The sequence below is a fragment of the Montipora foliosa genome, chromosome 10 (assembly GCF_036669935.1).
Source record: "Montipora foliosa isolate CH-2021 chromosome 10, ASM3666993v2, whole genome shotgun sequence".
In the NCBI taxonomy this organism is placed as follows: domain Eukaryota; kingdom Metazoa; phylum Cnidaria; class Anthozoa; order Scleractinia; family Acroporidae; genus Montipora; species Montipora foliosa.
In genome coordinates this window covers 18,584,805-18,599,804 of record NC_090878.1, presented here as the reverse complement: position 1 = coordinate 18,599,804, position 15,000 = coordinate 18,584,805, and the positions used below count along the sequence as shown (strand labels likewise).

At 39.9% G+C, this 15,000-nt stretch overlaps 1 protein-coding gene across 3 annotated transcripts in view; it reads left to right on the top strand.

Annotated features, from left to right (window-relative positions):
• The first annotated feature begins 9,359 nt into the window (after window positions 1-9,359).
• The window catches only part of LOC137972468 (tetratricopeptide repeat protein 28-like), a 24,084-nt gene continuing 18,443 nt past the window's right edge, over window positions 9,360-15,000 (top strand). For 2 of the 3 annotated variants that reach the window (XM_068819218.1, XM_068819220.1), the window contains exons 1-3: window positions 9,998-10,122; window positions 10,370-10,440; window positions 14,010-14,076. The gene's annotated coding sequence lies outside the window, so the exon portion shown is untranslated. Of the gene's footprint in view, window positions 9,516-9,997; window positions 10,123-10,369; window positions 10,441-14,009; window positions 14,077-15,000 lie in introns of those variants that run through there. The other variant, XM_068819219.1, reaches the window with a different exon arrangement.

The following is a 15,000-nucleotide window of genomic DNA, read 5'->3' as shown; positions in this document are numbered from 1 at the left end:
TGAAAAGTAGTATGTTTCTTTGCAGCAATTTTGAATGCCAAATGCTTTGGCTACCTCATTTAAACTGTGGTTTATGGCCAAATAACTCTTGAACTCAGAAAGGGATGTCGCAGTTCCATCACGTTTTAACATAAAGCTCCAGCGGTGTCAGGCCTTTTCCGTTCCAAGTTTGTATAAGCACTCTGTTGCATCAAGCAAATTTTCTCTCATTTCTCGAGATGAGCTTATTTGAACTTCCTCTGCCTGTCCTGCCGACATAACAGGATTCGAAGCGCTGTAATTCTAAACTCGCTGAAAACTTGAAGTTAGAGAGAAAACACAAGAGTTTACAGCAAACGCGACAGCAAGCGCAAACGGATGACACAACTGACAGGCTGCTGGTAACGAGCAAAGTCGGCAAACGGCATGAAGAATGACTACGTGACCATTGGTTTCCCTTCATTAGTCAGATTAATTACGATTTCGGTTTACCCTTGTGAAGAAAGACAAAAGAAAGATGGAAAAACGTCGAATTTGAAATTCCGTTTCTTCCCTGATTTCATTTTGGGTGAAAATTGGGACTACAGTCTACTAGTCAACAGTGGAGCCCGGTGCCTTAAAGTAGCTGCTATGGAGCCCTGGAGCCCCGAATTTTTGGCCTTGGAGCCCTGGAGCCCCGCTTTTTTAGGCCCGGAGCCCTGGAGCCCTAGACTCCTTTGGGACCCTGGCGTTTGGCCCCGGTGGGACGTATGATCGACGTTGAAGCTTCCTAGCCTTTCAAAGTGCGGATGCATCTGGGTCCAACTCTCGCAAAATTCGCATGACAATGTCCCGAGGAACAGAAATATTGTAGCTTGTTCTCAGCTTATTCCACATTCCACGATATCCAAAAAGTGATGAGGGGCCCTAAATTTCACGTTTGATTATTTCCCGAACAGAGTGCTCTGAATGAACTTGGCGATTTCTTCTTCGCAACCCATACTGACTAAGCCTTCTCTTCAACGTTCTCACGTTCATAGAAATTCCATGGTATTCTTGCAGAAAGTGAACAATGGTCTCGTAACGAAATCCTCTTTCAAAGTAATGTTGTAAAGTGGACCTCTCGTCTGTCGGATTGTATAACACATTTTCCTGCTCACGTCTCTTTAGTGTTCCGCACCCACGACAAAATGCTTCACCGTCCCCAAATTCTCTTCCACATTTATGGCAGAACATCGTACTTTCTTCTTTAACAGATGCTTTAACATCATGAGGCTGGAGGACGGGTGGCGCTGGCTGACTGCTGCCGCAAGTATCACGAGACAAAAATTATTTGCGACTTCGAAAATATTTTTTTGTATTTCAAAAAGATTTTGTATTGCAAACTATTTTCGCATTTGAGAACAAGTTATTTGTGGATCCAATAATCTTAATAGGATTTGTAAAAGCATTTCAGATTTAAAAAACTCTTCAACACTGATTCGTCAATAAAATTGTGATTTGCAATTATATATTTAAATTATATAATTATATATTTTGTGATTGTTCCTTATCGGCTTCCGTAAGTTTTCCATCCTTTCCATTGCCTGCGTGGCTGGCGGGATAGTTTATCGCAGGATTGGAGGATACCATCAATAACTACAAATTCATTGATTCTGTCCACTTCGGTAAATATGTTTTGTTTTCAGTGTCTTGACACTCCTGCTGTCTTTTCATAATTGGTTCTTACTTTTAAAACAGAAATAAATGACTGGTTTTCATGTACTAAATTCTAATTCTGTGTTTGCCTTTGATTTTTATCCTTTGTTCCAGCAATTGTCATATTTTCAGTCAAAATTGAACCACGGAAACTTGTTAAACCTAGTTTTCGTTTGTCCCAGACGATAGGGGATTTCGCAGTTTCCCGACCTTCCCAGTGTTTGTCGACTGATGAAAACCATCAATGGTAGACATCCCCTATAATCTGGGATGGTCGGGGACGAATCGGCAAAATAGAAAGCGTTTCTATTTTCCCAACATGTCCCAGATTTTTGCGATCGTCGACGATCATTCCCGTCATATGAAAACACAAATTTGTAATTTCGGGGACGTCTGCGATGGTTTTAGCTCTTTATTGATCTTTTAAATTGCGTGTTTCAATTTTTGGCGCACTTTCCATTTTCCGCCAAAGTCACTATTGGGAGAATCTAGGACAAGCGTCTGGCGATTTCCCGATATGTGGGCAAAGTCTGGGACGATCGGGAAAATGCTAGACTCCTACGCAAACACTCTTAGGGCTTCGTCACGTTCCTCCCCCACGAGGGGACGAAGCCTCCTCCCTCACGAGGGGACGAAGCCCTCAGAGTGTCTGCGTGGGAGGCAACCAAAAAACTGATCATAGATCTTTGCTGATTTTTTTGCTACTCCATGAAGGCTCCATTCTCCGCAAAATGATGATCACCGTATTCGTACAGGAGAAAATAGCCATTCTTTGACGGATTAAGCCTGGCGCCTGCGTCAATGAAAATCCGCCATTTTATCAATGTGGGAGCTTATGCTCACTTCAATGATGCAAGAAGGGTTGCGTAATGTAAAACCAGGAAATCACCTTAAATACCCACTGTTTACACTGTAATGATGGTTTTTCTAACACTGTGTATTTTGCAATTGTCATTCACTTTTAGCTTAACTAAGAAGAACTAAGAATTAAGAAATAAAGAAACTGAAGGTTATTGTACAAGATCCGATCACGGAATTGAAGTTACCATGCTGGTCCAGTGTCAACTATTTCTTTGCCGAAACCACAAAGAGGAAAATGCATGAAACCAAGCGCATCTCAGAGGACCATCCCAGTTTAATCAATTAAGTATTTTTTCCAAACAATTTGGCAATCAAAAAGGCAATAATGTTATATTTTTTCCCCAAATTAAACACGGCGTGTGGCTTTTGTTAACTTCAATCTAAACGCACTGAAACTGTTTCAAACTCAAACGCCTAACGTCAAACCTGAAACTCTTGTTTGCGATCGCGTGATCTGCGGTTAACTTAGATCTTATAAGAGCTATATTACCTATTGAAGTGAATGGTTATGAACTTACAATTTGAATAATATTATCCCATCTTCTTCGACAATTAAGTCATGGTGGTCACGAGAGAAAAAGTTTCACATCCAGTTTTGGATTGACGAACTACAAGTATGCGAAAGTTTTCCACCTGAAAGTCCAGGGAGCGAGCAGATATTTCATGGAAGCTCTGTTCATAGGGAGGGCATTAAAAAGACGGTGTGTACAACTACACATTGTGTAATTTGTCTGGTCTCTGTTGTGGTCTTCACGAAGGACTGATTACTGCAATTTTGTTACTCTTATCCCCACTAGAGTCAACTTGAATTGCTCAATTTCACTCAAGTATCCAGTGGTGGATCCAGGGGAGTGGCCCTGACCCCCTCCCCCCCCCCCTTATTTTTGGACCAAAGCCACCAAAACACCATAACACACCAAAACTGTGAAAGGGCAAAAACAAAATGTTTGAGAGCGGGCCCCCAACTCACCTCCAGGTCTGGTCTCCGCTGGTATCTATCTTGACGCCCCGCTTCAAATGAATTGTTTGTCCCATAACCATAACTGCTGGTTAACCACCTGCAATTTTCCTTTGGCCTGTCCTCTTTCTGATGCTATCCCTTGACGCAACCCTCCAATAGAAAGCTTAAGCAATGACAACGGCGACAGCAACGTACGAGAACGTCATCTCAAAATACAAATTCGCGTTATTTTAATCGCTTCGTGACTATTTTAACTTTTTTAAAATTTGACAAGGGCGTGGTAGTTCCTCAAAAGTGACATCTGTCTGAATAGCACTTAATTTAGGGAAGAAAATGAAAATTTATCCTCAAGTGCTGACGTCCTTTACCAAACCTTAAACTTGGCTTGTTCACGTTGTTAGGGAGTTTAAAAAACCACGACGGCTACGGCGACGAAAACGTCACTTCAAAATATAAGTTTGAGCTATTCTAAGTACTTCATGATTATTCCATCTTGTTTATATTATTCAATATGAGCGAAGTGTCCTATAACTGGATTGGTACGGACGGATTTGAAGTAAAGAGTAAGACTGAAAGATTCACTGTAGTTTGTCCACGTTGTCTTCAAAACCTTAAATTTGGTCTTTTCACGTAGTAGTTTTGACGAGTACGGGAGAGAAATGTTCAAAAATGCGTGCCGCACGTGCAGCACGATCATTTTGGTACTTTTAACCAAAAATATTACTGCTTTTTGGCGTTGTCGTAGCCGTAGCCGTCGTCGTTTCTTAAACTCCCTGTTGTTTTGCCGACGACGGCAGAGAAATGGACAAAAGTGATATCACGCACATGCAGGGCGTGCAAAGCTATTGTTTTTGCCCACTAAGTATGCAAATTTGTGAAGTTCCTGTTGCCGTCGCCGTTGTCGTTGCTTGAGCTCCCTAGGGTACAGGCGTGTATGAAGGGCAGGGGTTTCAAAGGGATCTAACCAGCCCCAAACTGAAGCCAAAGATGAAATTTATATTTTTGATTGCCTGTAGTTGAAAGGGGGAAAAGTAAACTCTTGATGTTATGCAGGATTCAAAAGTGCCATCCGGGCTAGTATAGCTACTGATTCATGCACTTGGTATCCTGTCATTCGGATGATTACAATCCTCTCACATGTTTTAGGACACTCAGTGCAAGCGTTCAATCATCATGATGCAAAGGCTCAAAAATTCAGTACATGAAATGTACCATGAGTGAGAGTAGGCTCTCTTCGCTGGCTGTCGTGCATATATTAAAACTGGCACCTCTTGATCTTGATGGCCAATTCATCTGTCGTTTGTCATATATTTTCGAAACTCGTAGTGTCGGTGGTCTATGTATTGAGTTTGTTATAGATTTTACTCCATAGACGTTCAAGACATAAGCCTTGTAAAAATGCAAGGACCTTTCGGTGTTTATTGACGTTTAAGTACACGCTTGGAAACTTCTCGTAGGCACATTAACGTTCATTTACTTTTCCTTGGCTAGGAGCAATGTCTCTTCGACCAACAAAGTTGTTGACAGGTAGAGTGAACTGCAACTTTCAGCTGGATTGTTATCAATTTCAGTCACAAATACTACAACTCTCTTACATCGTGAATGCAGTAACAGCAAGTGAGAAAAGATCTGCCCGCTGTATCATCTCTTTTGCTGGAGAATTAGCACGCGCTCTCTACTTTCCTGAAGCGTATGATGCGTAGGTAATGGGAAATAAATATATCCCTTGAAAGACTCCGATCAAACTTTAAATAAAGCTGTTTTTTTCAGAACATTCTTGTAGCACATCTTGCCTAGACATTCAGCCTGAACCCGAGATAGCCTGCACACAGGCTCCCCATTTAGGTTATTCCGAGAGTTAGTCCAGTCGATTTGCTCTGAAATAGCGCGGTCAAAGGTTGGCTTTGACCGCGCGCCATTCAAAGGCAAATCGACTGGACCATGTCTTGGAATAACCCAAATGGGCGGCCTATGTGCAGGGTACAGCACAAGATTAAATTTTCCAAAAAAAAAAAAACCTGTATCGACAGAGTCCCCATTTATAAAGTACACTCACAATAGTTATACGGTTCGCTAAAAAATGAAAGAGGAGATTTTTTAAGCCCACGTCAGACTTTGTCTCATCCTTTGGATCATCAACTTTCTATCTGATAGAAAACAACGCGTTAAGTTAATCAGACATCGTTGAACTGGCTCCCTGTTAAAGCAGGGGTCCCCAGTGAACCAAATTAGGCCCGATTTTGTTCCTCATAATGGTCAATGATTTGGGGAGGGCCATGTCACCTAATTTTGGAATGTGGAAGTGCGTGGATGATGTCTCTGTCAGAGAACCTTAGTAAGGTTAGCTTATCATCCTCCCGGGCTACACTCGACTTCATAAACAGCTGGGCCTCTGGCAACTGGATGCGTCTTAACGCTAAGAAATGCAAGGAGTTGCGATTGTGTTTCTTCAAGGAAAAACCACAGTTAGCCCCCTTAACAATTGATGATCAACCGTTAGAGGTGGTTAGCGCACATAAGGTCCTGGGGCTTATTATTCAGAATGACTTAATTAAAGTGGAATGAGCACATTGCATCAGTAGTTGCTAAGGTATCTATACACGTGCATATTCTACGTGTTTTACGTCGGGGCGTTCTCCCAGCAGCTGACCTAGTATCAATTTACATGTCTTTGATTCGCTCTATTTTGGAATATATCTGGGTAGTTTGGCATTATGCTCTTCCTTTCTATTTGTCTGAACAGTTCGAAAGAGTCCAGAAAAGAGCTTTTGGTCTTATCTTTCCCAAACAAACCTACAGCAGGACAGGTGAACTTGCTCAGTGACTGCCCAAGGTTGGACGTACGCCGCAATGATCTTTGTGTTAGAACTTTAAAGAAAATTGACGGGAAGGGTCCTCTCTCAAAGCACCTGACAATGAAGCGGGTGAGCGCGCATGGACGTACGATGAGAAACCCTACCCACAGAACCCTATATAAGTGTAGAACGGAGCGGTTTAAAAGAAGCTTTTTCCCTAGTGCAATAATTTCTTTTAATAATAATAATTAGAATTTATTTTTTTTATATGTGTATATTCAATATGTTTTTTAATAATTTTATTGTAAATACACATTGTAATTCATTTTTAAATGCGTAAATAAACTATTACCTTACCTAACTACTACCTTATTACCTTATATTGTTACACAAGCTGCACCGCTATGGAATTAGAGGAATAATCAATAACTGGTTCTCGTAATATTTGTCAGGCAGAACACAATCAACGCCAATTGGTTCTTCCGTTTCTGTTAAAGAAAGAATAGTCTGCGCTTAGGGTTAGGGTTAGTCTGCTAAACACACTAAACAGACTAGCGAGTTCTTCGTTTAATGCATTTTTCAGACTACAAATCTCACACTGTTCCTCTTTTTGTTAGTTCCCGAATCTTACCAGTAAAATTGCTTTGTTTTAAATTGGTTACCTCTTTGGTACATGATGTTGCTAATCAGCTTGCTCCATCCAATATTTCCAATCTATTTATTCGCTCCGAAAAGATTCCTCCCTACCTCACACGCCCGGGAGGGGGGGGGGGGAGGGGAGGGGGGCTCCCATATAAAAAGGGGAGGGAAGCTCGTCGGAAATTTTAAATCAAACCCCTAAAGGAGACCAATTTGGGCGTGCCTCAGGCTTTTTTGACCCCTAAAGGAGACCATATTAAAACACAGAGTAGCAAAATACCGTGACTTTTAATAACGACAAACACATTATCATCTTTTAGTCCTTTACCTACGTGAAACACATACACACTTTTATATTTCTTCGCGCGCAACCCTAAAGGAGACATTGACGGCTACATATCAAGTTGTTTTTTGCCCAGAACACCCTAAGTGAGACCAAATCCGAAATTTACACCCCTCTCATCGTATCGAGGCTCAAGTGAGGCGTTGACTTGCCTTGTACAAATTCGTTGTGAGGGGGCCTCAAGGATTTTCAAATTTTGGATATTTTTCTCATTTTCTCAGCAATGAAAACTCGGTGGAACTTTGTCAAATACAAGTAAATTTATCGGTGTGGCCATCGACGGAGTTTGAGCGTGACTGATGCCACAGAAGTCTGATTTTATTGGCGAGATGTAAATATCTTTTTCAGATTGTTATCTAGCGTGCGAACGCAGACGTATTTTTGGCGGTTGAAACGACAGCGCTGTTGATCAGTGAATGTAAATCGCGCTCTAGAAGTTATTAAATTATTATTATTATTATTATTATTATTATTATTATTATTATTATTATTATTATTATTATTACATCAACTACACCGCTACTACACCTACTTCCACCTACTTTCGGGACAAAATCATTGGGTGACCCTATTCGGTAGAATGGCGGAATTGCGGAATACATAGAATATTCTAAAATACGGAATACATGGAATATTCCAAAATACGGAATACATGGACTATTCTAAAACACGGAAAATATTGAATATTTTGAAACGCGTAATATACGGAATATTCTAAAACGCGGGATGAGAGAAAAGTGTTTTAAGGAAGGATTTAAATAATACATTTTTTTGCCCGTGAGTAGTCTGCATAGGATAACGAACTTTGCATGATAATTTTACATTTCTTCACGACGTGTCCTCGCGGGATGTCTTTATACCTTCGCCGAATTTGAGCGTCATCTTTCGAAAATTCACCTAGAAAGGCGATCCTGAAATCCATAATAAAGCTTTCTCAACATGATTGGTGCAAGAAACCAGATCGAAGGAATTCGAAGCATTTGAGTCTACCAATCAACCAATCAGTGCAACACGACCGTTGGCTTGGCAATGCTTAGCAACGGTCGCGTTGCACTGAAGCTCAAATTCAGCGAAGGTATGAGGACATCCCTAATCGATCGGATGCTAGTGTTTTTAACGTAAGAATTTCACTGGTTTGGCGTCAGTTCCCGCTTGAACAAGACGAGGTCACTGGCCGGCGGCTCGGTGTTGCTTGCCTTGTCAATTTTCTTGGCTCTCTAACTGGTAGTCGAGAAAAGATCTCGCAAAATGACGCCCAAAACAGCTCGGAACGACCAAAAATAATAATAACACAGGACTCGGTTGACACTTTGTTTGATCTTTCATTGAATTATTTGCTTTTAAACTTTATTGCTGAGCAAATCGCAACCGCCGTAATGTATATATCCTTCTACAGATCGATAACAACAACAACGACTTAAGGTGGTTCGCCTTTAACCGATCATAACAACATCTGCCAGGGAAGTCGTGTATGAACGAAGCAGGTTTTGTAACAAAGACCTTCAAAAAGGCATTGATTTAGCAAATCATCCTGAAAAAGAAACGATAACATGTCGTACATTATGTTTTTAAGGCAATTGAGACACTTACCATCGTTTTTCTCCATTTTTCCTTCTCTGAGTGTAAGAAAGTGCGCCTGTGATGTTTCGGCACAGTCCGAGAGGCACAAAAACGGAAGCGGGGTAACATATCACCCAGAGGTGAATCACTTTGTATGATATCTGTAACACGTTTTTATACCTTTGGTCGCGAGGAAATGTAAAATTATCATGCGAAGTTTCTTTAACCTACGCACACTACTCACGGACAAAAAATGTATTATTTATTTCCTTTCTTAAAAGACTTTCCTCTCATCCCGCTTTTTAGATTATTTGGTATATTCCGCGTTTCAAAATATTCAATATTTTCCGTGTTTTAGAATATTCCATGTATTCCGTATTTTAGAATATTCCGTGTATTCCGCAATTCCTCCATTCCGTTCCATTATTCGTCCATTCTACCAAATAGGGTCACCCAAATCATGTGTCCCCATAAGGTCCCCATACATGACATACCTACCAACCTCTTTCCCAGGGTCCCTCTTATTCTCGGATTATTGCGGGAGGCGCCTCTCAGCAGTTTATCCCACCCAACACAGACGTTTCGGTTTCTCTTTTCTCAGTTGTCCGTCATTTGTGATAGATCAGATTGGAAGTTTGTGGCTGGAAAATTGAAAGGATACCAAAACACGTTTAACAAATTTCGCTCTGGAAAACTACATGTACGTAAGTCCCACCAAGCGGCTAGTAGACTAATTGTAGATGCATATATGTAAGTCTTATGTCTCGCTTTGCGACAGAACTGTAATATCATTGATCCATGTTAAACTCTCTCATAAAGTTACAGAATTTGATCGTCGACTTTGAAGTTACTTTGAGTTATGCGTAAGGATAAACCCTCTACATATTAAACATGATCGTTTTATCGTGATACTTGATAATGTAATAACCGCCAATCTGCATTCATTTGGGAGTCAGGGTGGCTTAGTGGTTATCTATCGAGCCTCCCACCACTACTAGCCGGGGTTCAACTCTAGCCTTGGCCAGCATGTGGGTTGAGTTTCAGTCGATCAAAACCTGACTCGAGGGTTTTCCTCCCTCATCAAAATCGACTCACAGCTAATTAACATCTAGCTGTGGTGCTGTGCTGCAACATCAAACATGGACTGTATGGCAGCAGTTTATCGCAACACTGGGCGTTTCGGTTTCGGTTTTTTCAGTTGTCCGTCATTTGTGATAAGACAAGTAAGAACAGATTGGAAGTTTGTGGTTGGAAAATTGAAAGGATACCAAAACACGTTTAACAAATTTCGCTCTGGAAAACTACATGTACGTAAGTCCCACCAAGCAAATAGCAAACTAATTGTACATGCATAAGTAAGTCTTTCGTCTCGCTTTGCGACAGAACTGAAACATCATTGATCCATGTTAAACTCTCTTATAAAGTTACAGAATTTGATCGTCGAATTTGAAGTTACTTTGAGTTATGTGTAAGGATAAACCCTCTACATATTAAACATGATCGTTTTATCGTGATACTAGATAATGTAATAATCACATCAAATTGTAATTGCAGACTCACTTCTTTTCGTTGACGAAGCCATTGCTTGACCTGGCGGCATTCTGCATCCATTTGGAGTGACAGTGGTAAGTTGCTCATTGATAACCATTTCTTAATGAACAAGGACAACTACGTGTAATTTAAGCGTAATCAACCAGGTTTGATTAAGCTTACTTTTTACTCGCTTCCTGTTATTTCTCAGAACTTTGGGTGAAAGCTAGCAAGTATGTTGGTACTTGGCTAGTTCTAAAACAGGGAATGGGGAATTGGAGAATGAGAGCAAGGAATGGGAAATAGGGAACGGAGAATCTCTAAAATAGGGAGTCTCTAAAAGAGGGAATTACTAAAATATGGACTCTCTAAAAGGGGGAATGTCTAAAATGGGGAATTACTAAAAATTATTAGGGAATCTGTTAAAGGGAGAAGCTCTAAAATGGGGACTCTCTAAAAGGGGGAATCTCTAAAAGGGGGAATCTCTAAACAGAGTTCCAGTTAATTTTTTCAATTGGGGGATTATTTATACCATTTGACGGGTCACCCAGACATTTTGTTGTAATATTTAACTGAATATTTAAATTTCATCTGTCGAGTCAGGAAGCCTTCTTTGTCGGGTTATTGACTCTTATCTGGAACACTGCTTCAGTGGGGAATCTCTAAAAGGGGGAATCTCTAAAATGGGGAATCTCTAAAATGGAGAATCTCTGAAAGGGGGAATCTCTAAAAGGGGGAATTCCTAAAATGGGGAATCTCTAAAAGGGGGAATCTCTAAAAAGGGGAATCTCCGAGACTGCAAAAATTAAGAGAGGTCTGATTGGTTGATTTAAATGACAAGCATCCATTTTAATTAACAGTGCAATTGTTGACTGCCGGTACAATTCACACAGAAATGCCTGCTATTAAAATATCAAGGAAGTACTGTTTCTATCGTAAAACTGCGGACGAAACATACATAATTATGAAGGAAACATACAATGTGAAAGTTGTAAAGCTGGAACAGAAACTGGAAGACAAGTTAATGGCTTTAAAGTCAGAAAACCCTGCTCATTACATTTTGAAAAAATGTACAACGTGAGAGGAGTAGAGAAGAGAGTCCTTCTATATACACCACCTTTGACAATTCACCATTCGAGCAAAAGAAGAAGCGAAAGAATAATATTATTTTTGACATTTGGTTGCACTGTGGGATATCAGCCATGAGCGGAATTTGACAACGCACTGTAAACATGAAACGATGTTTGTTTTGGTGTAAATCCTTTAAAATCTTGGCCTCCTTGATGAACATTGCCGTAAAATCCTGAGCTGAACTTAACAGCTTTTTTACAATAACATTTTCTGCGGGCTGTCCTTCTGCTTGAAAACACCAAAAACACGGCTCCAAAGGTCCCTTGACCTATCACTTCTTGGCTGACTAGGTCTTCCCACTGAAACTTCGGCAAACTAGCAAATCCAAAAGCCAAGGGAAACTGAAAGTCAGCCATGTTTACTTAATGTCAACTCGGCTAAGAAAAGACAAAACATTGCCTGTCGCGAAAAAATATTTTTTTATGGTTTTCCCGCCATTTCCAACATCTTTGGGAGAATTTAGTATTTCTTTAATTGGTTTTTCATGCTTTTCGTCATGCACTGCTGAGATTTCCCCTTTATGTGTTTGTGTGCAAGTGAATGATGAGGTATCCATCAACTTGAGTACCATGGAATTAACATTAAGGAAATGACTCGAAAAGCCAACAATATGACACAAGGATGCTTTGGATTCTACATATTCTCATTACTATTGAATTTAGTTGTACACTACTGTTGTGTGAATGGCTTTTTTTGTATGCATGCGTCCAAGAAATGTAAACACCATCATGTTTTCCCACCAATTCTATTTGCAGACAGGCAATAATTAATTTATTTGTTGCCCTACCTCATAAGATGCCTGTGGATGGTGGATGTAAAAATTGACTATGTCTAACACAGCAAAAAGGGGAGCGGTGTTCATTGCAAAGAATTATACATTGCTAATTTGCAAGGCTGATCTGTTAGCTCATGAAGGCCGACTAATATGAATCCCTTGAAACAGACATGTAAAGGGACGCTACATCCTTCATTGACCTAAGAAATTTGTTGTTTTTTTTACACTGACTTTCTTTCAAGTTGAAGCAAATTTGCCTGTGATGTTGTCCTCTGTGGAGCCTCCTCTTTCATTATATATACCGCTAGAGGTGGAGAAAGAACGCCAAGTGAGCCGATCGTAAGGTCTAAGGCGTGTTTGCAACCTTCACTGATGCACCTATGGTTACATATATTAAATAAATATACATGTACTGTATGAGAGACTTGCGATCGCAGTAAGAAGTTGCCAGCTGCTAATGTTTTGATGCAGCGCTATTTGAAAGCCATTTCCTGCCCAGTGATTGATGACTGTCACACTTTCTTAGGAGTTGAAAAGATGTTAGGGATTCCCCTTTTTAGAGATTCCCCTTTTTAGAGATTCCCCCTTTTAGAGATTCCCTATTTTAGTAATTCCCCCTTTTAGAGAGTCCCTATTTTAGTAATTCCCCCTTTTAGAGATTCCCTATTTTAGTAATTCCCCCTTTTAGAGATTCCCTATTTTAGTAATTCCCCCTTTTAGAGATTACCGACATGTATTTTAGAGATTCCCTATTTTAGTAATTCCCCCTTTTAGAGACTCCCCATTTTAGTAATTCCCCCTTTTAGAGAGTCCCTATTTTAGTAATTCCCCCTTTTAGAGATTACCGACATGTATTTTAAAGATTCCCCATTTTAGTAATTCTCCCTTTAAGAGATTCCCTATTTTAGTAATTCCCTCTTTTAGAGATTGCCCATTTTTGTAATTTCCCCTTTTAGAGATTCCCTCTTTTAGAGATTCCCCATTTTTGTAATTTCCCCTTTAAGAGATTCCCTGTTTTAGTAATTCCCTCTTTCAGAGATTTCCCATTTTTGTAATTCCCTCTTTTAGAGATTCCCCATTTTAGTAATTCCCCCTTTTAGAGATTCCCCCATTTTGTAATTCCCCCTTTTAGAGATTCCCTATTTTATAGATTCCCCATTTTAGTAATTCCCCCTTTAGAGATTCCTCCTTTTAGAGATTCCCTATTTTAAAGATTTCCCTATTTTAGTAATTCCCCCATTTAGAGATTCCCTATTTTAGTTATTTCCGCTTTTAGAGATTCCCCATTTTAGTAATTCCCCGATTTAGAGATTTCCTTTTTTAGAGGTTCCCTGTTTCCTTGTCCCCGGTCCCCGTTCCTATTACCCTGGGCATTCCTCATTTCATGTTTTACAACTAGCCATTGGTATTCCTTTTACCGAGTATGTTTATTTTGTAAAGTCAGTTGTGACACAGGCATGCAAACAGTCTTCCTGTATTGCTTACACTTAATATATTTGTGGGTGGATTCATTATTCATACGAGGAACATTGCAAGGTGATTTAAGAATTAAGAGAGAGTTAATGTAAGGTAGTCTTGATTGGAATTCTGCTGAGTTACAACACTTGCCTTGATGGATTACACGAGATAGCAAGTGCATGTGTTAACATGGGTTGTGTCTGTATAGCAGCCACAAAGGTTAATCAAAACTGATTAGTAAATACTGTATCTTCTGAGTTTGGTGCGAGTTTATTTAATTGCATCAAATCACCATTGCAGAGTTCTTGCCATTGACGAAGCTGTCGCTTGACATCACATGAAAAAGCATCTGTTTGAAAAAACAGTGGTAAGTCGCTCATTACTTAAATTCTTGTAATTTTGTAGATGACCCATGCAATGACAACAAGCTCTAATTACGTATAACTTGTGTTGTGTTATGTTATTCTAAGTTATGGTGGAAAAGATCACTGCCATTGTTCATGAAGAAGACACAAGTCATGTTTCCATGCGCTCGTGATCCATATATAATTCAAATTTCCCTTTTGGATGAACGAAGAATTCAAAGTTCACTTCACTCTCAAGTGCTCAGGGTTAAGCTAATTGAGGCAAATCTAGATTGGCTTATGAATAGCATGTGTTGTTACTATATATTCCTTGTTCTTCAAAGGTCACTGCTACATGAATACAGTAGTGACCCGGTATTGTATTACAATATGAGCATGTAGCTTCCAACCTCGGATTTGATTTGAGATAACTCAACTGCATTTTATCCTGTAAATGCGTGCCTTAAGCTGTTTAATTTTGAGGGCTTGTATTGGAAATGGAATCCTTGGTTTTTTTTTATGCTGCTACAGCTGCACGTATTAATTAAATTTTCTTTAAATGGATGTTAGAAGAGCAGAAGTTAACCAAGAATCCTGGACAAGGTTGTTTAAATACATGTACGTGAACCAGGCCCATATCTAAAAAATTTATGCATGAATTAAGTCTTAAAATTGCCGCTGCCACCTGGCCCCCTTCCCCCCTCCACCCCCTCCCACCACATTGTTGAGATGTAGATGGGTTCTTTGCCCATCTTCCTGAACAACATTGTCGTGGGTGGGGTGGGGGAAGGATATATGTTGGCCTTCTTTTTAAGTTGTGGTCCAAAAGTTAAAAAAACGGGGAAGTCTCAAATCTTTTTGTCCAGGAATTAATTTTTTTTCTTAATGTTTGTTTGGACGGTTTTGCGAGAGTTGTAAATCTTCGTAATTTTATGCTCATTAAGGAA